The sequence below is a fragment of the Urocitellus parryii genome, chromosome Y (assembly GCF_045843805.1).
Source record: "Urocitellus parryii isolate mUroPar1 chromosome Y, mUroPar1.hap1, whole genome shotgun sequence".
NCBI lineage: Eukaryota > Metazoa > Chordata > Mammalia > Rodentia > Sciuridae > Urocitellus > Urocitellus parryii.
The window spans coordinates 4,852,587-4,876,749 of NC_135548.1; the positions used below are offsets into that span (position 1 = coordinate 4,852,587).

General features: G+C 33.0%; 1 pseudogene; it reads left to right on the top strand.

Moving 5' to 3' along the window:
- The first annotated feature begins 1,169 nt into the window (after positions 1 to 1,169).
- Positions 1,170 to 9,095, top strand: LOC113175927 (KATNB1-like protein 1 pseudogene; annotated as a pseudogene).
- Positions 9,096 to 24,163: the final 15,068 nt, after the last annotated feature.

A 24,163-nucleotide genomic window follows, 5' to 3' on the forward strand; every position in this document is an offset into this window, starting at 1 on the left:
TTATTATGAAAAGTGTTTAACATACAGTATAAAGATAAAACTTTTTTAAAAGGCTGCTGGAGGAAAAACAAGAGATCACATTTAGAGGAAAATCTCATTTCATTTCCCAACCCAAACTCTGAAATCTATGAGGTCTTGGAATAATACATACCAACCTCTGAAATAAATTGGATTCCAAGAATATTACACCCAGCAAAGTTGAATTTAACATTTGATAATTAAATAAAAACTTTAGACTCCAATAAAATAGAACAACATGAAAACATAAAATAATTTTTTTAGATTACGTTACCTATCTGAAAAAGAAGACATAGAATATTTATTCAGATTAATTTTAAGCAATGAAATTAAAGATGCCATCTAGAGTCTACCAACTCACTTCACACACACACACACACACACACACACACACACACACACACACACAAATGCCCAGGAATGGATGAATTCTTAGCTGTGGTCTATCAGAACTTCAAATTATAACTAACAACAATTTTCCACAAATTATTCCATAAAACTTTTGAGGGAGATCTTCAAAACTCATTCTATAAAACCAATATCATTCTGTTACAAAAATCAGACAAAGAAAGAAAACATCAAGCAAAGAAAACATCTAACCCATATCTCCAATGAACATAGATTCTTAAATCAATGAAAAATTTCTTAAAAAAAAAAAAACTAAAAAGATAGTGCACCATGATCAAGTGGGGTTTATTCAGGGATATGAGTTTTTTTCAAAGTATAGGAAACACTATAGGTGCTATAGTATATGTAATTCTACTCTTTACTTTAATGAATAAGCCTTTTCTTTTATTCCATTTGTAAATATAGTATCTTTCTTTCTGTTCCTTGATTATTATTCTTAACTATGTCTCTGGGTCATCTACATAGTACTACAGATGTAGAATTTCATTCTCTTTATGAAATATATTCCAATATGTTTATACACACTTTTTTTTTCATTCATGGACACAGATTGCATATATATTTTGACCAAGGGATTTAAAATCTTTTGGATACTTTAGCTCATTATACAGTATTTCTTTTCAGTTTTTAAGAACATTTGCTATTTTATCCATAATGGCTGTGTTACCTTACATTACTACTGTGTGCAAATATTTTCTTTTTTCTCAATCTTCCCATAATTAGTTATTGCCACCACCACAATCATGGAAACTGACTTACTGCTCACTGTCACTGACCTGCTACAACCTGCTACTGTGTGGAGGTTCATTGCTAGGGTATCAACAGGTATGACAGCACATGGCCACCTCCATCTTGGGACACTGTCAGGACCTAAGGGATGGGATGTCAGCAGGTTTGCCATCATTGCCATCTTGGGATACAGACACCTCTGTATGAGGATACTGGTCAGACCTGGATGATAAGTGTCAGTGTTTCTAAATGTTTGGCTGCACCTGAGTTCTTCCTACTGAGAGTGCTGGTGGCCGCCATCTTGCTGCTTCTTTGCGGGGTTGATTCTTTGTGTGAATTAATCTCTGATGGTCTCCCTTCAGGTGATGGTGGCATTGAGATCTTGGGACTGCAATGTGGCCATGTCTAAGGTATCTGAAATCCAGATCCCAGATCTGTTAAGTAGTTACTGAGTCTGTGTGGCCAATATAGGCCTGGCAATCTCATGAAAAGTCAGAGACAGGGCATATTTTTCCCAGGAGCAAGAATACAGTTTGAATGACAGGAGAGAGCCTGGCTACCCCAGCTCCATGAGTCCTGACAAGGGAAGAAGGGAATGGCTACATCAGGGAGAATGACTGAATAGGTTTTGAGGGCTTCTTGCTGTGTGCTTACCCAGCCTGCAGGTCCAGCACCCACTGGAGTGGAGCGGCCATCAAACTCCAAATGGCCCCACTTGTTACAAGAGATGGGAAACTGAGAAGCTTTTGAGCACCAATGGAAACCGTTGTCTAATTTTTTTATAAATTTTTTTTCCTAACATCTCTACTTATATTTGAGGCCAAGTATTTTTCATGCATCAGTTTTTTTAAGACTGATATATGAATGATGTTTTGTAATTTTTCTGTGTATTCTTATATTTTTAATTTATTTCTTTGCATACATTTTTTTTTTCTCCCACTTATCTCTTTCCCTGGATTCTCTGTCTTTTCTCCACTAATTCCTCTTCTACTCTTTTTCTCAATTTTTACTTCTAACTTCTTTCTTCCTTCCCCTTAGGTCTTATATCCTGCACTACTTCTATTTTTCCTTTGTTCATCACTTGAAATTGTACATCTTTTTATCAAACTTAGACAATAGTTGAACTCATCATTTCTGTTTATTGAAAGAAAACTGTAAACATCTCAATAGTAACTATATTGTTAAGGCTGAATACGGTTTACATTGGATGCTGTTGCTATTGGTCTTCCCCTTAAGGTAAATATTCAAACCATAAGAGACTGAAGCAGGAGAATTGCGAATTTAGAGTTGGTTGAACAAAAGTGTGGCTAAGCAAAACTGCTGCGAGACTCTGTCTCTAAAAAAAATACAAAAAATAGGCTTAGTGGTTGAGTGCCCCTGAGCTTAATCTCTGGTACTTCCCCCCTGAAAAAAATATGCAAACCTGTAGTAACAAAACTTGCATTGTATTGGTCTAAAAACAAATCATAGTATGATGAAAAAGAATAGATGACTCAGAAAAACCAACCCAATTAGAGTTATTTGCTTTTTGTCATCGAGTCAAAAAATACGTTGCTTGAAATGCACTGTCCTGAACAAGTGGTGCTAGAAAGACTCAATATTTATATTTAAAAAAGCAGAACTATAACTCTTTCTATACCAAAGTAAATTAAAAATGTAATGCATTTCTATGAATTCAACTCTTCAACTTCTAGAAGAAAATCTGTGGTCAACACTTTAACCTCTAGATCCAAGAACTGAGCTTCTCAATGATTTTTAAAACTCAGAAAAATGAAACAAAAAATAAGTAAATGAGATTTTTAAAATAACTTATTTGTAGCAAAAGAGGCAATGAAAACATAAATAAAGTGCCCAAATTATGGAAGAAAACCTTTTGCAAGCTGCTTACTGAAGAGGGTTCAATAATGCAAGGGGGACTGCAAATTGGTGCAAACACTATGAAAAATAATATGGAGATTCCTCAGAAAACCATCATCTGACCCAGCTATTACACTCCTGGGTTTATAACCAAAGGATTTAAAATAAGCATATTACAGTAATGCAGCTTCATCAATATATATAGCAGCTCAATTCACAATGTCTAGACTATAAAGCCAACCCAAAGAAAATGTGATATATATATGTATATACTCAATGTAATATTACTCAGCTTTAAAAAAGAAGAAATTATGGCACTTGCCAGTAATTAGTTGGAGTTGGAGTATATCATGCTAATCAAAATAAGCCAATCCCGAAAAACCAAAGGCCGAATATTTTTTGTAATATGTGGATGATAGTTTAAAATAAGGTGAAGGTGCTAGGGAAAAAACAGTTTACCTTAGATTAGGTAGAGGCAAGTTATAGGAGGGGAAGGAAGGGAATGTGGGGATTGGAAAGATAATAAAATGAAACAGACATTATTACTGTATAAATATGTGTGATTACATGACCAGTATGATTCTGCAACATGTACACTCTGAAAAAATGAGAAATTATATTCCAAATATAACAAAGTGCATAAATGCATCTACTGTCATGTATAACTAATTATAAATAAATATTTTTTAAAAAATCAAACAAATGAACAAACAGAAAAATCAGAAAAAAAATCAAAACACAGATCATCTAAGAAATAAATGGGGCAAAAAAGTTAGAAATTTCTCTACAAAACACAAAGGGCCTACAAATATATGAGAAAAATTCAAAATACAGAAATCATGAGAATGCTAATAAAAATAATTCTGAGGTACATCTTTACTTCAATTAGAATGACATTTATTAAGAAGAGGAGGAAGGACTGGGGCTGTGGCTCAGCAGTAGAGTGTTTGCCTAACACGAGGGAGGCACTGGGTTTGATCCTCAGCACCACATAAACAAACAAACAAACAAACAAACAAAAAATCAAATAAAATGTTAAATAAAAAGAATAGGAGGAATAAAAAATCCTAGCAAGGAGGCAGGGATATTTACACACTATTGGTAGGATATAAATTAGTACAATTACTATGTGCATCAGTATGTAAGTTCCTCAAAAGAGTAGGTATTGTACCACTATATGATCCAGGCATACCAGAATTTCACATTTAGCCTAACAATTTTAAAATCAGCATACTACAACCATGCAAGATTACCTATGATTACTGTAGCTCATTTCACAATAGCAAAGTTATAAAAATAGTCAAATTATATCTAAAGATGCTATACTCCAAAGACCATGAATCTTCACAAGAAGATGTCTAGAGCTGATTAACAAGTTCAGGAAAGCAGCAAAATACAAGATAAAAAAAATAAATTGCTTTGCTACAGACCATATTAAATCTGCTGAAGAGAGACCAGAAAATCATTTCCATTCAAAATAGTTTCAATAATAATAAAATATATATAAATAACTCCAATGCATGAAATGAAATAACTATAATTAACATTATAGAACACTGAAAAATGCATTAAAATAAAACGATAATAGGGAAGATTTTCTATGTTCATGAATTGTTAGAATTATTATATTTAAAATGGATATGTTACCAAAAATGAAATATGGATTTATAGCAATCTCAGTTAAAGCACCAATGTGGTATATATACACTTAATGGAATATTACTCAGCTTTAACAGCACTAGATAAAACAGTCCTATACATGAATAAAGAACCTAAAAATGCAATAATGAATAATAAAAGCAATGGTTGAGGCACTTTATCACCTTGTCTCAAATTATACTACAAAGCTATAGTAACAAAAACAGCATGGTCCTGGCATGAAAGCAAAATTAAGAAAAACTGTATAAAAATAAGAGGTAGCTACAAACCCAAATACATGCAGTCACTTTATCTTTGATAAAGTTTCTAAACCTCATTAGGTTGAGAAAAGAAAGCCATTTTTTCACTAATTGTGCTAAGAAAACAAGATAGCTATTTGTATAAAGGTTAAATAAGAGGCCAATCAATCCTCACAAAAGTCAATTCAAAGTTAATTGAAGGACTTAGAAATTAGCTCAGAATCATCTCAACTATTACAAGAAAACAGGATCAAAATTTTAATTTGCCATCATAGTGATTTACTTCTATAATAAATGCTAGAAATTCAAGAATTAAAACTAAGATTATTAAATGGAATGACAACAAATTAAAAGCTTTGGGAGAAATGAAGAAATAATCAACAATATAAAGAAAACATACAGAATAGTAAAAACAATCTTTGCCAGAAACTTCTAACAGAAGTTTAATATCTAAAATAAATAAACTCAGAAATTTATAATAGAGAAACAAAGAACCTAAACCATAATGAATTAATGATATAGTTAGACATTTCTCAAAGAAGGAAATGCAATGATCCTCAAAATGCAATGTCTTTAGCAATTAGGAGAATACAAATCAAAACTATACTGAGATTTCATCTTACTCTAGTTAGAGTGACAATCACTAATAATACAAATAATGTATTTTGGTGAAGATTCAGGGGAAAAAAGAACTGCATGCATTTTCCAATGTGTACAAACACTAGAAATCACTGTTTGTTTCTCAAAAATATAAGAATGAAATCATCACATCACTTTGCTATTTCATTCCTAATGAACTAAAATAAGCATACTATAACAATGCACTAATATAACTGTTTAAAACAATACAACCTAAGATAGACAAGCTCTGAAAACATCCATGTCAATTAACAAGTAAGTAGATAAATCCATATGTCATTATATATAAATGTGTGGGTGTGTGTGTGCTTAAGAGTGCACATGCAATGGGATTCTACTCAACTATAAAATTATGTTATTTTCTACTTAATGGTTGGAAGTGGAGGTCATCATTTCTCATTATATGAGAGAATTAAAAAATCAAGGATTAAATATTTTCTTTTATATGTGAAAATTAATGATAGATTAAAAAGGAGACCTCAAAAAAATAGTAGGGAGGTTAATGAAAGGTAAGAGATGAGAGGAAGGAATGAGTTAAAGTAGTGGTATTGGTGAATATAATTTATTAAATTATGTGATATGAAAGAATATTTCAAAATGAATCCCATTTTGAGTTTACTTATAATGCACAAACTGAAATGTAGAAGGGAAAAGAGAAAAATTGAAAAATGGTTTAAAGAGAGTAAAAAAGAAAGAGAGGATGTCTTTAAAAATATAATTTATCAAAGTCAGTTATATGAAATAATATGTCAAAATGAGCTCCAATGTTATATAAATTATAATAATCCCATAAACAAACACAAAATCACCCTGATTATATATTGTATTAATCATCCAATTAAAAGACAAATAATGCTGTAGATGGTTTAAAAAATGCTATTTTATTTTTTCTAAAAGAACCCCATGTGACTGGTAAGAAAACAGACTAAAACTCAAAGAATGGAATATTGTATCTCATGCAAATGGAATTTGAATACTAGAAAAGGTAGTGACACTCTATCTGAAAAGCAAAAATCAAGCCAAAATTAGAGTAGTTAAAGAATGTCATTAGGTATAAGTAAAGGGAACATTCCATCAAGTATATACAATGTTTATATATATATATATATATATATATATATATATATATATATATATATATATATATATAATCAGTACATCCAAATTCATAAAATATTATTTGACATAAAGAAAAATAGACCCTAACAATATAATGGTTAGTGTTTTATTAACCACAGCTGCCAAAAAATTTATTCACACAAAAATATTTGGAAATGTACAAGTTCAATTACAACTCAAATATATAAGTTCAATTACCCCATAACTCAAGTGGTTTAACAAACACACATGTTCTATCAGCTATACAATTACTCTTTTAAACAGCACACAGATAATTCAAGAAAAAAATTACATTTGAGGTCATAAGGTAAGTCTAATAACCTATAAAATAATAATAAAGTGATCTCTTACTTCTTACCATACTGTAAGAGAATAATACTTGAATGCAAACAACACATATTTAAATGATGAAGGACTCACTGAGGTCATCAGGGGCAAATTTAAGCATCCTAGAATTAAACACATAAATATTACAGAATTTGCAGAATGGAGTGAATTAAAGTGAATGTAGGACTTGGTTTGGGCTTTTTGTTTTTGTTGTTTTTTAACTGGTGAAGAACCTATATATAAAAATATTACAAAAATTCAGAATTAATACATAAAAATGCATTTCAAAGATAAGAACAATTTTAGAGGAGGAAAAGTTTATTTAAGGACTCAGGGTTTCAGAGGTCTCAGCACATAATGGCTGATTATGTTGCTTTGGACTGGAGGAAAGGCAGAGTATTAGGATTCAAGAGTATGGAGAAGGAAAGCAGCCAAGGACAAATCACCAAGAAGCAGAGAAACTCCACTCATGGTGACAAAATATAAACCCAAAGGCACATCCCAAGTGATCTACCTCCTCCAGCCACATACTACTTGCCTACTACTATTGTTAATAGCAGATATAGGTAAATTCACTAATAGTTTACAAGAAGAAACAATATACCTCACTTGGCTGCTAGGTAAAGTCATTACTTAAGAGCAAATTTGAAGAATATATGATAGTTGTTTAAAGTAACTTTATGCTGTTAAAAAAATGGTAGTGGTCAAAACTATCCTCCAAATACAAGTATATTTAGAATTTAAAAAAACAAATTTGAGAAATGAACACACAGACACATGAGTGAGAGCAAAATAACAGGATTGATTGAAGTAATATAAAGAAAGCAGGTCCTGAAGCAGAGTGCCCAAAAGAGAGGTAGCCAACCCTGTCTGTAGCCTAGGCAGTTTTAAAAGTGTATCTGGGCCATCACCTTGGTGCACAACTGTAATCCTAGCATCCCAAGATGCTGAGGTAGGAGAATTGTGAGTTCAAAGCCAGCCTCAGCAAAAGCAAGGTGCAAAGCATCTCCTTGAGACTCTGATTCTAAATAAAACACAAAATAGGGCTTGGGATGTGGCTCAGTGGTTGAGAACTCCTGAGTTCAATCCCAGGAGGCTACCCCTACAAAAAAGTACACCTGGATCCTGGCGGGCCATGCATTCAGGACAGCCTGTTTTGAATGTCTCTGAGTGGGGCCTGGTGATACAGCCCAGTGAAGCAATTTGATCCAAGGAAGTCTGCCAGTGCTGGTGCTGGAGTGAGTATCAGCAGCACAGTGAGATTCTGGTATTTATACTCTAATAATAACATGAAGGGGTTAATAAATCCCCCAAACAGGTGCTTATAAAAACAGAACAGTTTAACAAACTGTGAAAAGCAGACAAAAACTATAAAAGGTTATATGTGGAAGAAAGTTCAACATCCTTTTCCAAATCCTTGTTACAGAAAAAAGAATGGTTTCCTATAAGTGGAGGCTTTGACATGGCAAATAACAAAAATGAACTGGCTTGTATAGGCCACCTGCCATAAAAATTACCTCATGATAGTCAAGCATATTTGGTTAAATCTAGTGACTCTGGTTTCTTCACAGAGAGAATAGCTCATCATCTAAATACCATGATTTTTCATGAGGTTTCTCAGCATCATGGGACAATGGCCCAAGTTTTGTTTATCAGATTTTGAGACTGAATGTAGCTTTAACATTCTGGAGTAAAAGAAATATAAGTAAAGTTATAGTTTATTTGGTGAGAATATAAAATCTTGGTATTGTGGTGGATTGCCTGCTTGTACTCGTACTAATAGTTTGCAAGAAGAAAAACAATATACCTCACTTGGCTGCTAGGTAAAGTCATTACTTAAAAGCAAATTTGAAGAATGTATGATAGTTGTTTAAAGTAACTATATGCTGTTAAGAAAAGGTGGTGGTCAGAACTATTTAGAATTTAAAACAACAGTTAAGTGGCTTGCAAGGACAAGAAAACCATTTTTCCATCTTACTGTTGTTCTGGAATATAGCTAACAATATAGATGCTTATTTTTTTTACAGTTGTATTAAGAGATTTTTGTGTACTAAAGAGCATTTAGTTATTAACAAAATCCTACAGGATTTACAAAAATAGGTCTCTTTTGAGAATTGTGAATTGTGGAATAACTTGAAACCATTTTTGTCTTTTAAAATAAAAAAGGCTCTGGGGATAGACCTCAGTTTCTCAGTTGGTAGAGTTCATGCCAATCCCCAGCACCATCTAAAACAAAAACAAAATGAAGCATAATGAAGCCTCTACTGAAAACCTAACAATTTGCTTCACATTGAAATTGATAAATACCTAAAAGAAGCTTCAACTTCAATGAGGTGAAAGTGCACTACAAAGATTTTTCATCTTTTCTCCATTCAAGATTTATGTAGTTATTTGGTAATATTTTTTATGAACTATTAGGTCTTAAAGCAATCCTGCATAAGAATAGAATTCATGCTATGTAAATAAATAAATTTACTAGGAATCACAAAACCCAATTATTAAATTTTTATATTTTATTAAAGAATCTGGAATATGTGCAGTTTTTTCTAACACTGAATAGATTTTCAAAGTTTAAAACATCAGAGCAATAACCATCATAGTAATAAATATCATAATAAATAATTATAAAATATTGAAGTATTTTTTGTCCACTCCAAAAATAAATAAATATGTAAATAAAGGTATACTTGATGGCTCAGCACAGGATAAGAAATGCTAGGGGCATGGACCACAATTTCCTCCATCTCTGAGCTTAATAAGCCAATCAGAAATGCTTACTTTCAATTCCTTTTGACATAGTGAAGCCATACAGATCTCAGTGGTTATTGATATGCCTATTAGAAAAAAGAAGCATTTGTGGTAGGGGTCTACTTTTGGTCAGCCATTTTTAGGGTAAGTGAGAAAGAGCGCTATAGTTAAACATGTGAGGAGTCCAAACTGGCTTGTGTTTTACATTGTAGAGACACAGTATGTCTTTCAGTTTGTCCGCTGTTCTTTTTAGGTCAGTATCATATCTCCCTCCCCTCCTGTCCTATTCCTAGACTCTTATCCTGGATGCCTATGAAAGAGCTATCTTCATACCTCACTTGTAACCAGGTAATCAAAATCAGGGAATTAATTCACTGATCAGATTAAGGTTCTTATAATCCAATTATTTTATCTATATATCTTCTAGAATTATCTCACATGTGAGCTTTTGTGGAAAACCTAATATTTAAATCATAAAATTCTATTCCTGGACCACAGCAGCTCATGTTTATCTCGTGTTCATCACTGCAAAATGCATTAGTCCACTTCCAAGTGCCCCCAAAGTTTCAACAGTTCCAAGGTTATCAAAAATTCAATTCCAAAGTCCCCTCTGAGATTTAAAATAAATGGTTAGCATAAGATCCTATAAAAATCAAATCATACACTCAATATAAAAAGGCAAAGAATAAACTTTTTCTTTCCAAAAGGAATAAAAAGGTGAACAGGAGGAAGAAAATGGAATTAGCAAAACTGAAACACAGCTAGGTAAAAAAAAAAGTCCCAAAGCTCCACTTCCAGTATCTGGGGCATCATGATTTTCTCTCTAAAAGGCTTATGCAGCTCTGTTCTTTGCTGGTTGCAGGCCACACATCTTCTGTGTTGGCTTTACTTCTGCTCAAGCTAAATTTCTATAATTTTCCTTAGCAGAAATTCCACCTTACAGTATTTATTTATTTTTTTTCTTTAAAACAAACAACAAATAAACAAACAAAAAACAGGCAGAGACATTTAACCACTGAAATAAACGAAATACATCATGTTTTTTTAATATATATTTTTGAGATGGGATATTGCAAATTTGTGAGGGCCTCACTAAGTTATTGAAGCTGCACTCAAAACGTGTAATCTTTGCTTCAGCCTTCTGAGTTGCTGGGCAAGTAACACCACACATGGCTCTGAACTGGCACTTCTTAATATCAGAGATCTCCACAGCAGCTTCAGATTTACTTTCACTTCTACATGCAATACTCTCTCAGGAGCTGGCTGCAGGTACTCTGACCTTGGAAACCTTTGTCTGGTCTTCCTTTGAAAGACATGGAAGTCTCCATGTCTCCTAACACCAGTATCTTATAGGAACAATACCATAATTGTTGTGGTTAAGGTCTGAAGCCATCATGAAACAGGAGCCACGACTCCTAGAACCATGGTTATAGCAGCCTCCAAATGACTGTATAAATGACTTCATAGGTACCCCTAAGCAAGTAGGATTTACTTTTCATTGAAATTTTACTTCTTCACCCTTAACCCTGATGGATGAGGTCTTGCCAATTGCTGAGCTATCTATCTCATGCCATCTTTCTATTGTTTCTGGCAAAGTTTTTGTATTTCTTTAAAACCCACACATTCCTTAGCCCCACTTTTACTCAGTTTTCTGGCAAAACTGCAGGTTTCTCAAAATATTTTACCTTGCTTTCTGCTCCCACTTTTCTCCACAAACTTGGCTAAAAGCTGCCAGCAATATCCATGTAAATACTATTATGCTGCCTAGAAATCTCCTCTACCAGATCAAGAAGTTTGTTACTTTTACATTCAGCCTCACAAAAAGTCTTAGTATATGGGTAAAATTTAGATGATTTCTTAGAATGTAACATGAGTGATCTTAAGTCCAATTTTCATTAGGATTTTTCTTTTTCTCTGAAATATGAAATGCCATATCTTGAATATTAAAAGTCTTACAGGCATTCTAGTCCCTTGGTCTCCCACAATAATTGTTCATTAAGGTACACTACAAAATTCTAAAGCTTTTCCAGCTTGCATCACTTAATACTTCAAAATTCTTTCCACAGGGCTGGGATTGTGGCTCAGCGGTAGAGCACTCACCTAGCACATTTGAGGCCCTGGTTTGATCCTCAGCACCATATAAAAATAAAGAAATCATGTATAACTACAACTAAACAATAAATATTTTTTAAAAGAATCTTCCCACAAATTTCAAAAGCTCCAAATAATTCTTAACCACACGGTCAGGTTAGTCACAGTAATGACCACAATTGAGCTTTTTTGTTTTAATCAGCTTTTTTACCAGTATGATCCAAAGACCTGATGAGAACAATTTGAGAGGGGGAGAGATTAATTTGGGGTATCAATGCTTCAGAGGTCTCTATTCATAAGTGGCAAACTCCATTGCTGGGAGTAGGAGAAAGACACATTATGACAGCAAGGTGTGGCAGAGGAAAACAGCTGGGTACATGGCACCAAGAAGTAGAGACAGAAAGAATAAACTTGCCAGAGATAAAATAGATACCCCAAAGTCATGCCTCCAGTGAATTAGCTTCTCCATCTACATGCAATCTTCTTACCTATAGAAAAAAGTTAATCCCTGTTGGTTGGGTTTAAGTTCTCACAACTTCATCATCTCACATCTTAATATTTTGCATCACTTCATATTTGAGCTTTGGGCACCTAATATCTAACCCATAACAAGTCTCAGAAAGACATGACTCCAAGTCAATAGAAAAATACAATGATGAGCTGAAATTAGTCAAAAAAATAATATCAATGCTTAACAAAACAATGGGCCTCAAGAGCAGGAGGAGTGGGGGGATTGAGAGGCTTGTGGGAAGCTGGTGGTGGCAGTTAGGCTCTAAGGAAATTCCTTAAGAGCTCCTATGTTGCAGCGTGTGTTCTAAAAATAAAGATAATTTTTGCTTGATAAGTGGCTCCTGAATTGTGTCCAGCCAGACTGTGGCATTTGGTGGCCCCCACGGGGAACACCTGAGGGTAAGTAAGGTAAGCTGCTTGCCCTTGAGGGCAGGGCAAGAGAATGGGTAGCCATTTTAAGATTCTTCTTTTGTTTTGTTTCACTTTTATTTTAAGTTGCCTGTCCCTGGAGATGAGTGAGAAGGAAGAAAAACCGCTCACATCTGAGGAAAAACTATTTGCTTCTGAGGAACAGATAGGGAGAAAGGATGGATGGACATTTCAGGAGAATAGAAAGGCTGATATAATGATTTTTTGTTCCATTTTGTTTCATTCTGTTTCTGTTTTGTTTGGCATCATCTTGTTGGGTTGTATTATAGTAGAAATATGGGATAAGAAATTAGTAAAAAACAAACCGAAAGAGTGTTAAGTAAATTGTTAGAAGAAAGAGGCATCCAAGTAAAATCAAGAGCAGTCAGGGCATACATTGGTACAATAAAAAATGTATCCCATGGCTTTTTAAGGAGGAGTTATTAAATATATCACAATGGAATCATCATGGTGAAGATATAAGGGAAAAGAAAAAGAAAAACCCAAGAACTCTGCCAGTTCAGACAATGGCAGAGGAAGGAGAAGACATATTGATTCAAGTATAAGAGAAAGTCTCTCGAGCTACTCAGACAGAGGAGGAAAGTTTAGAGAGGAAAAAGCCATCAGGGGAAAAGTTACAAAAGGAGACAGCTACTAACACCTTTCTATCACTAGAGGACGTAAGTGTCTAACCAAGAGCACCACCTCCATATGCTGGGAAACCCCCAACCCCTTTAGTTGATAGATGGGATCCTGAGACAGGACCTCAAGTATTAACATGCCCTGTATTTGAGCAGGCAGGAGGGCAAAAAATTCACCATGCTTTAAATTTCAAAACAGTGAAGCAACTAAAAGAGGCTGTAACAACCTATAGTCCTCAAACACCCTTCACTGTAAGCATGGTCAAATCCATTACCAATTTGAACGGGACACCAGCAGATTGGACTAGTATGTGTAAAGCTGTGCTAAATGGAGGACAACACCTGTTATGGAGGGTTGCCAATGAGGAATTTTGCAAGGATATGGTTAGGCAAAATGCAGAAGCTGGTTATCCTCAGAGAAATTTAGATATGTTGTTAGGAAAGGGACCTTATGAGGATCAACAGCAACAAATTGCATATGATCCTGCCACATACTCACAAATTGCTGCAGATGCAGTTAGAGCATGGAAGACATTACAAGGGTATGGAGGTTTACAAGGTCAATTATCTAAGGTAATACAAGGAGCAAATGAACCTTATGCTGAATTTGTAGATAGGCTTATTCAAGCAGCTACCAGAGTTTTTGGGAATACAGAACAAGCAATGCCATTAATAAAACAACTAGCTTATGAGCAAGCAAATCGTTGGTGCAGAGAAGTCATTAGACCATGGAAACATAAAGATTTAAACACATATATTAAATTATGTAGAGACATTAATGAACAAGGGCAATTCTTGGCAGCTATAGTACAACAGGTTTTAGATGCCAGGCCAAAAACATGCTACAATTGTGAACAAACAGGACATTTTAAAGGAATTGCCCCATAGGAGGAGGGTTTACCAAAACTAGGTATCAAAGGAGTAGAATACTGGGTATTTGCCCATGATGCCGTAGAGGGAGACAATGGGCTAATGAATGCCATTCTCAAACCACCATACAGGGTACTTTGTTATCAAAAAACAAACAAGAACCAGGTGTCTATCCAAGAAATTGTGGAAAAAGACATCGGGCTCCATTGCCAAAATATGGACAGGGGGCGCCCAAAGCTCTGAAGCCCAAGACCACAAGTACAGGGGGCACTGGAGGAACCCAGCAACCCCATCAGGGTAGTGCCCAGGACACATTGTACATTAGATCCCTCACTAAACAACCAGAGGAAGCACAGGATTGGACATCTGCACCTCCGCCAGATCAGTACTAACTCCAGAGATGGGAGTTCAAATCATTCCCACAGTGGTAAAAGGACCTCTTCCCAAAGGAACAGTAGGCTTATTATTGGGACGCAGCTCTTCTACTCTAAAAGGACTTTTGATAAGTCCTGGGGCAATTGATCCCGATTATGGAGGTGAAATAAAAATTATAGCCAGTTCTCCAAAGGGTAATATCAGTAATTTCACAAGGAGATAGAACAGCACAGTTATTAATAATACCCAGCCTACATGATAAATTTTCCAGTCATACTGTAGAAACAGGTTCCAGTGGATTAGGCTCCACAGATGTAGATTGGGCTATGCTTTCTTTCAATTTAGATTCTCACCCCATGCTAAAACTAAGTATTCAAGGACATAAATTTAATTGGCTACTGGATACAGGTGCAATAAAATTATTACTCCATATATTATGGATCAAATTGATGAATTACTAATGAGTTAAATACTTGGTCAATAATCATGTGCAAATCTAATTTTTCATTTGATAACCACTTGCCATCTAATCCTTTATTGTCTTTTTGGTCATCGAATCCTGTAATTTTTCCAAAAATGACAAGAAAAATACCTATCATGAATGCTCCAAATATATTCACTGGTGGGTCAAATAATGGTACAGCAGCAATAGTTATACCTGATCAAACTTTTACATTTTTAGTACCCAATCAGCTCAAAAGGTTGAGCTTAATGCAGTATTACAAGCTTTTGTGATGTTTAAAGATTCTGTATTTAATTTATTTTCCGATAGTCAGTATATAGTTAATGCTATAGTATCCCTTGAAGATGCTGGTAGGATTTCTCCTTCCTCTACTGTTTTCTCTTTATTTTCCACTGTACAAAGTCTAATCTGGGACAGAAGAGATCCATTCTTTATAGGACATATCAGAGCACATACAGGATTGCCTGGAGCCCTTAGTTTGGGCAATGATTTAGCATGAACAGTGATGATTTAGCATGCTTGCATGAACAGGCCACCTTGTTACCCATTGTTCTGTATAATTTATGCATACATATGATTTTTTAAATTAATCATTTAATTGAAGATCTATTAAGTTTCAGGTGAGGCTTCTATTAATTTTTTTAGTTTCTTTATTTGGCAATCTACATTACCCATTTCTGAATATCTTTGGGTTTAATTCATGTTTTTGAAGGGGTATGTGATTATTAAAAATTAATATGTAGATAATGTATAATCGATCCAGGCATTTATAAGTTTTCTCTGTCTATACATCTAATGGATAAAATAATGATGACTTCTAGACCTGATAATTAAATTCAGCAAAGTAGAAGTGAATTAGCTTTTCATATGACAAATTATAAATAATGATGACTTCTAGACCTGATAATTAAATTCAGCAAAGTAGAAGTGAATTAGCTTTTCATATGACAAATTATAAATAATGATGACTTCTAGACCTGATAATTAAATTCAGCAAAATAGAAGTGAATTAGCTTTTCATATGACAAATTATCTCTACTGAATTATTTTTGTCCTTAATTTCATTCACATGATGAATTACATTTGTTGATTTATATATGTTGGAAAAGCTTAAATCCATAAAATGAAACAAACTTTTTCATAGTAAAGTTGTCTTCTTAATTTTTGTTTGGAATGAGGCTTGCTTATATTTTATTAGGAATTTTTACATCTATGTTCATTAGGAATACTATTCTATAATATTCTTTCCTTGATATGTAGTTGTCTAGTTTTGGAATCAGGATAGACATTGTCTTAGTAGCGAAAATCTGGCAATTTTTCCTCCTAACCTAATTTAAGTAATTTAAGAAGGGTTTATATTATATATGTACCAATATAGAAGTATATATGTATACGTACATGTAACAACATGTACACACTTATATGTATTACATGTATATTACATATATATAATTATATATAGTATATATATTTCATGTGAATATTTGCAACTAAAGTATATATACATATAGTGTATGTGTAATACATATGTATGTTACATGCTACTTATATATGTATATATGTAATTAGTTTATTTGCAATATATATGATTATATGTAATATACTATGCACATGGAGTGTATATAATATATAATTACTTATATGAACATATACAATAGGTAATATATATATGCATAATATATAATTACATATATTTCATATATATGTGTATTTTATTACATATATATTATGTATTTTTTTCTTTTAAAGCTAATAAGTTACTTTAGAAAAATTCAAGTAAACAAAATTAACACATTAAAATTAATTGAGTTTCTATTACAAAAAAACCTGACTCATTATTGTACAAAAATGTTTATTCATCATAAAGCAAGTACAAATGAAAATTGACGCAACATTTCATATCAATGAGAATATTAATCTTTTATAAACAAGAAATATTGTCTTATGTGTGGGGAAATTTAATTACAACTAATCTAATTTTGATGTAAATATAAAATTGTGCAGTCACTATGAAAGTAGTATAATTTTTCAAAAAAAATATAATCTTACCATTTGATCCTGCAATTATATCTAATTATACACATGTAGAATAATTAAATAAAAAATGTGAGATATTTGTACACTATTTGTATGTAATTATTTTCAAAAACAAAAGATAAAAACATAGTTTATTAAAGGGTGAACAAATGAATAATACATGGTTTTTACAATGGAGATATTATTCAGTTTCATAAAGGAGTAAAACTTGGACAAGTTGATCTGTAATTCATAAGAGATGAACAGACTATAATTTCAATTATGATTTATTCATAATAGTCTCAGTTAGAAACAGTATATTAATGGTAACCAGGTGACGAGGGAAGAAGGGAATCATTACTTTTTAATAATAATAGATTTAATACAGTTTAATGAAAAGCCTCTAACTAATCAGTAATGATGGTATAGTCATTAAACTGTTTATTTAAAACTTGGATATAAAATAAAGTATAAAAAGTTTTAATTAATTATATTTTTAAATTTTTAATTACATGTAGACCTTCTCTACACACAAAAAAATTAAGAGACTACTTAAAGTAGTCCAAACAAATGTTTTAAAATAGCCAATAAAAACAAAATTACCAAAAACTAAAGGACAATTGTAATGCCTTCTTAATTTTAAATATTCTTATATTTGATTTAGAAGATAGTTACATAAAATAATACAATATAGACGAATACATTAAAGCTCTAATTAGTACCAATAATATTGGAATTAGGTAGAAAATGGATCTAATATATGTCTATATAGAACTTTATTGCACAAGTGTTTGGGAAACAGCTCTTCATGAAAGCACTTATTTCCCCAGCAGCTTGTTGAATCTTTTCAATCCAGACAATAAATATTTTAATTCACAATGTAAGTTTTAGCATGTACAAAATAAGTCTCAAATAAAAATTAAAGAAAAAAGAGATACCAACACAAATAATTTTGAAATCCATAAGATCATTAGAAATTCTTGTAAAAATTTATAAAATAAGGTGGAAAAGCTAAAAGACCTTGACAAAATTCTATACATACGATCTGATTAGTTGAATCAGGAAGAATCAGACAACTTAAACAAAACAACATCTAATAATAAAACAGCAATTAAAAGTCTTTCAACAAAGAAAAACCCCTGGATCATATGGATTTTCAGCTTTTTTTTTTTTTGTACTTTTAAAGATGTAGCAATGCCAGTGTTTCTCAAATTATTTCATAAAATATAAAGGACAGAAACACTCCTAAATCTAGTCTATGAATCTAGTATGTGGAAAAGATACAATATCAAGAAATGAAATCTATAGACCAATATTTCTAATTGACACAGATGCAAAAATCTTTAATACTATAAAATCCACATTCCAAAACATATAAAAAATAGTATATCAAAAATCAAGTGGGTTTCAACTCATAAACAAGATGAGTTCAAAATATACAAATCTATAAATGTGATTAACCCCATAATTAGAGTAAGGAGACAAATCATTTTTTCAACTTAATAGATTTAAAACATAATAATAAAATCGGTACCCATTCATGTTAAAAATGCTGATAATTTAAGCATAGAAGAAATTTTCCCCAACATTTCAAAGAGTGTATAACAAATCCAAAACCAATATTATAATGAATGAACAGAAACTGAAAATAATTCTAAAATCAGAAGCAAGATAAGGATGTCAATTCTTACCACTCATATTCAATATATTTCTTGAAATTCTAGCCAAAGTATTTGGAAAGGAATATCCACGAGATATGAATAAGAAAGAGTCAAATTATCTCTGTTTGCTGATGACAGGATCCTATATTATTTAGAACACACACATACACAGACATGCATGCACACACACACACACACACACACACACAGACACACACACACACACACACAGAGAGAGAGAGAGAGAGAGAGAGAGAGAGAGAGAGAGAGAATAAAAATAAAACAAAAAAGTTTACAGAAAAATTCTGTAACTGATGATAGCATGCATCAAAGTAGCAACATATTAACTTTCCTAGTATAGAAAAATGGTTATTCTGCCAAGAAATTAATCAGTAAATCTATCTCACTTACAATAACCTAAAAAATAAAATAAAATACTTGGGAATTCACGTATCCAAGGAAGTGAAAAATTATCTACAATGAGAATTCTAAAACAGTGAAAAAAGAAATTGAAAAGGAGCTTAGAAGACAGAAAGATCTTTCATGGGAAGAATTTATATTATGAAAAATGGCCACTTTCCCAAGAATTTTGCAAAGAATTAATGCAATACACATAAAAATACTAATGGCATTCTTTATAGAAGTAGGGAGGAAAGTCATGATTTAATCAGAAGTCATTTGAAAAATTAAAAAAAAAATACACAAACCAAACTGAGTAATAAGGGTGATACAGAAGACACTATATGTCAACATCTTATCTCGAATTATAATCAGAGAAATGGTAACAAGAACATCATGATATTGGAATCAAAACAGAGTTGAAGATCAATCAAAAATCAGAATATAAGACACAGATACACATTCAGACATCTGATATTTCACAAAGGTGCCAAATTTATAGGTTGGAGAAAGACAGCCTTCTAAACAAATAGTTATGGGAACCTATCTCTCATTGCACAAATATAAAATCAAAGTGACCTCAAATATTTAGAAATTAGACAAGATACTTTCTATCATGAGTGAAGTCCTCATTTTAATAAGTTATACACACACAGAGATATGTCCTCAGTGGTGGGCTTGGGCTGGGCAGATCACCTCCCTAAGAAACTCTTTCTGTACAAAAATTAAGAATAAATAAAAGAAAGTTTATTAGAAGTAAGATAAAGATTAACTGATTTGCTAGTGCTGAAAAAAAAACAACATTTTTTAGCAGGTCATATAGTTGGGACCCTAGTTTTCCTTAATCAAGGCCATTGTGTCCTATTCAAACTTAGGGTGCATTCTTCGTGATCTCAACAGTTCAGGTCCTTTGAAGCATAAAAAGTGTGCATAGTCTTGGATCCATATTTTTCTGATGTTTTAATCATCTCGATCCACTTGACAGACTATGCAAAACAAAATATAATGACAAAATACATAATCACTTAGCAAGGCTTGATACTTTCATAATAGTTCTCTGGCTTGCTTGTTATATGGCTGGGTAAACAATTGCAAGATTTATGATGAGTTGAGAGACTTTAATATGTATTAAAATATATATTTTATATATAATATATATTATAAACAAATAATATATTGGGAAAGGATCAATTGGCTTTTCTTCTCACCTCCCTTTCCCCTTTTACATTAGCAGTATAGTTGTAGCTAATAATCCAGATATATGTGTAGAAAAGTATTTTAAATGGTTAAGGGAAGAGATTCCTTCAGCCAAACTGCCTCAAATCTCTTCAATGTTAAAATCAGGTGCTTTTGCATGAATCATGTCCAGAACCTAAGACTGTTATTTCAACATATCAAAAGAGGCATTGCAAAAACTAGTAAGCCCCCATAGGTGATTTTATACAAAAAGATAAGGACAAACACAAAAATTTACAAATCAGCTAAGTACTTTTTTCAGAAATGTAGTTTCACACAGAAGCAGGGGATGCAGAGATGAAATGTTGCCGTGGTGGGTCTCACTTTCCTAGTGGAAAATGAGCTCCCAAAGAAAGGCCCTGGGATTATATTGGTTATTCTGAGAGGTGGTCTAGTGAGCATATAAATTTATTTGGACACTCAGGAATTTGGAGTTTGTTCTGTCAATCAGTGAAGGCGTCAATTTTAGTGCTAGGAATTTGGGATCTGTTTTGTGGAGTGAAATGGGAGGGAGTCTCAAGCTAGTGGTCAGTCTCTGGGATTTACCTTACTTGACCTGATGAAGGTCCTTTGGTCAGTGGGAGGTATCTGAAAGGATTTTTTTTTACAAAAGGATTAATGTTTCAACTTTTTCCCAGATTTGATGGATACTTCTTTGTCAAGGAAAGGATCAATTTTCTCAATGTATGGCTTTCCTTCTCACCTCCCTTTCCCAGGTCTCACTACTTTTGGGGCTTGTAATTTTCCATATCTAATAGGTGATTATGTATATTTTGCTATTGATTCTTTGTGCCATTATATAAAACTCTAGTAACACAGAATTTGGTAAATGATATTAAATCCTCTCAGCTCATCATAAATCTTGCAATTGTTTACCCAGCCATATAACAAGCAAACCAGAGAAGTATTAGGAAAAATATCAAGACTTGCTAAATGATTATGTATTTTGCTATTGAATCTCAGTAAAATTCTTCTGAAATTTGTTGAAGGTAGATGCAGAAGAAATTGCCCCAGCCAGGATAACAATGCCAGCAATTAACCATCAGATAAAACTTTTAGCACTTTTACAGGGAACCAGGTGGCTACTGGCCTTCTGGGAATCATAACAGTTTGTCCTGGACTCTGCCATACAGTCTGATTGACATACAATTGTAATATACCAGTTCTCACATTTAACATAAAATATATTTTAAGATTATATATTAGTATGGGTCCAGATTAGGGACTTAATACACAGCCTGTGAAACATATCACTTATGAAAAATATTAACATGGGTAACATTTTAAAATTTGTTATATTGATAATCACCATTCCAGATCCTCTAAAAAGTCTCCAGAGTTAACATCTATTTTTCATAATCTAGGTAGTCCCGGAGCCTTTCAACTTTGTCTGATATCACTCCCAATTGGTTTACAGCATTCTTCACTGACCAGCTTTACAGGAAAACAGGGAGTCCAATTTATTATGTAAAGTCATTACATAATTGGTGACATTCTGGATATTTGCAATAATCTGTGCTATTTTACACAGTGAATAGAAGTTCCTAATCACACTGTTCCTGTGCCAATCCTGGTGGTATTTTTTTTTTTTTGGCCCTATCAGTAGGGAATAATTTGGGGGGCTCTTCTACATCTGTGTCTTCTGTTATTGGGATGAATAGGCTTTGGTTGTGGGGCAAAATGTCATTTTGAAGAGTAAGGAAGATTAAAATATAGATGCCAGTTTAATTTTGGTAAGCAAGAATTAATATTTGCCTTGCAAAGGTAAAAACCATCAGAATTTTGAAGGCAATGTGGCTGTGGGACTGACCCAAGTGTACATTTTAAGTTCTATTAAAAGAACTGTTGTTTTCCTTTTTAAATTCCCAGGGATGTATGTATTTTGGGTTAAAACTATTTTTGCTTAGTGTTTAAGAGCAAGCTGGTCGAACGGACTTTGATAGTAATCTATTTTTAAGAGTCAGATGAGTTCCCACAGTCACTCTAGAGGAACTTCAGAGAAGCTTCTTAGCTCTTTTAGTGCCATTTTCTAGCTAGGATGGATTAGGGTCTTCTCCATGAGATGGCACTCCTTGGGAGCATCTGTGGTATTTCCCTTTTGTAGTCACCCTTCTCCTTGCAGAAGATTTACTGATCAAGTTTTAGTTCTCTAAGATTCTCCCTGATTAGGAGGTCACTAACCCAGAGTTGCAAAGCTCTTAGAGAAATCCCCCTTTTCCCTGGGTTCAGGCAGAGTCAATAGGCAGGAGCTGAATATTGGTGTTTTGGGACCTTTTGTTAATCTATATATTTTGATCTTGAACATGCACCGGTCTTACAGTAAGATTATTGGCTTTAATTTTAATGCTCTATAACTTTACAGTCATCAATAATTGAATGAATCAAAAAACTGTAGTATATATACACAATAGAGTAATCATAAAGAATAATATAGAACATTTCCTGGTAAATGGACAGAAAAATGATATCATATTAAGTGAAATAATCTGAACTCATAATATCAAGGGTCAAATATCTTCCTTCATGTGCAAGCTTGAACAAAATAAGAAAAATGAAACAAAACAAAACAAACAAACAAACAACAACAACAACAAAAAACCCAGAAGATAAGAGGAATAGGAGATTCAGAGGGAAGTAGGAGGGACATAAAATTGAGGAAATACAGAAACAAAATTTCCCTATATGCATGTATAAACATGACAATGCAAATTCCACCTTCATGTAGGTTTATAAAGCATCAATCCAAAACAATCAGCGACATTAAGACAAATAGGGTAAAGGAAGAAAAATAAAGGGGGTGGGGGAGAGGAGAAATTGGAAAGCAGAGTCCTTAAGGGCTGATATGGAGTAAATCAAATTCCATGCCTGATATTGTCAAAATGAACCCAAATATTATGTATAACTATTAAGCACTTTTAAAAGAAAAAAAATGGGTTGTACTAATAACAAGGAGATCAGGAGGATAATAGATAAAAAAGTTTTTTATATTTTTAAAATTAAGTTGTTATGCTGTATTTCACTCTTATATATTATTATTTATAATTGTTAAGGTATTACTTATAAAGATACTAAGAAAAATATATGAAGACTGACAAAAATTTAAAGTAGTACCTGTTTTTGACCATTGTCTGCTACTACAAAGAGGATGAATACTTTATGAAGAGAACAGGTTTAATGATTGTACTGTACTGGAGTCTTAAATGCATGAACCCCATATTAGTTCTTCTATGTTGAAAACATTATGGTACCCTAAATAGATCACATGGCAAGACAAGAAATCAGAAAATGACTTATAAATTCTGTCAGAAAAACTATATGAATCATTGTCATGGGCTTATCACCTGATAACATAATGACCTCACCTTTATGTCTGACCTATTAATGGTCATATCATCCCTAAACATCAACACACAAGGATCAAACTTCCCACACATAAATGCTAAAGAAAATCTTTAAAATCATATCCAAACCATAGTAGTGCATTCAAAAAACAATCTAATAGAAAAGGCAATACATTTAGGAAAAAGAAAAAAAGAAGTGTAACCAGAAAACATAATGCAGAGACAGATCTTACTTCAACAGTATTTACAACCAATACCCCAGAAAGAACTAGTGCATCTATAAAAATATAGAACCAAATAGACTATACCCAAACATTCATCAAAAACTGTTACCCCCTGTGACAAGGGTACGTGAGAGGCAGGCAGGATCAGCCTGTCGTCTCAGAGGCACCAGGTGTTGAAACCGCCC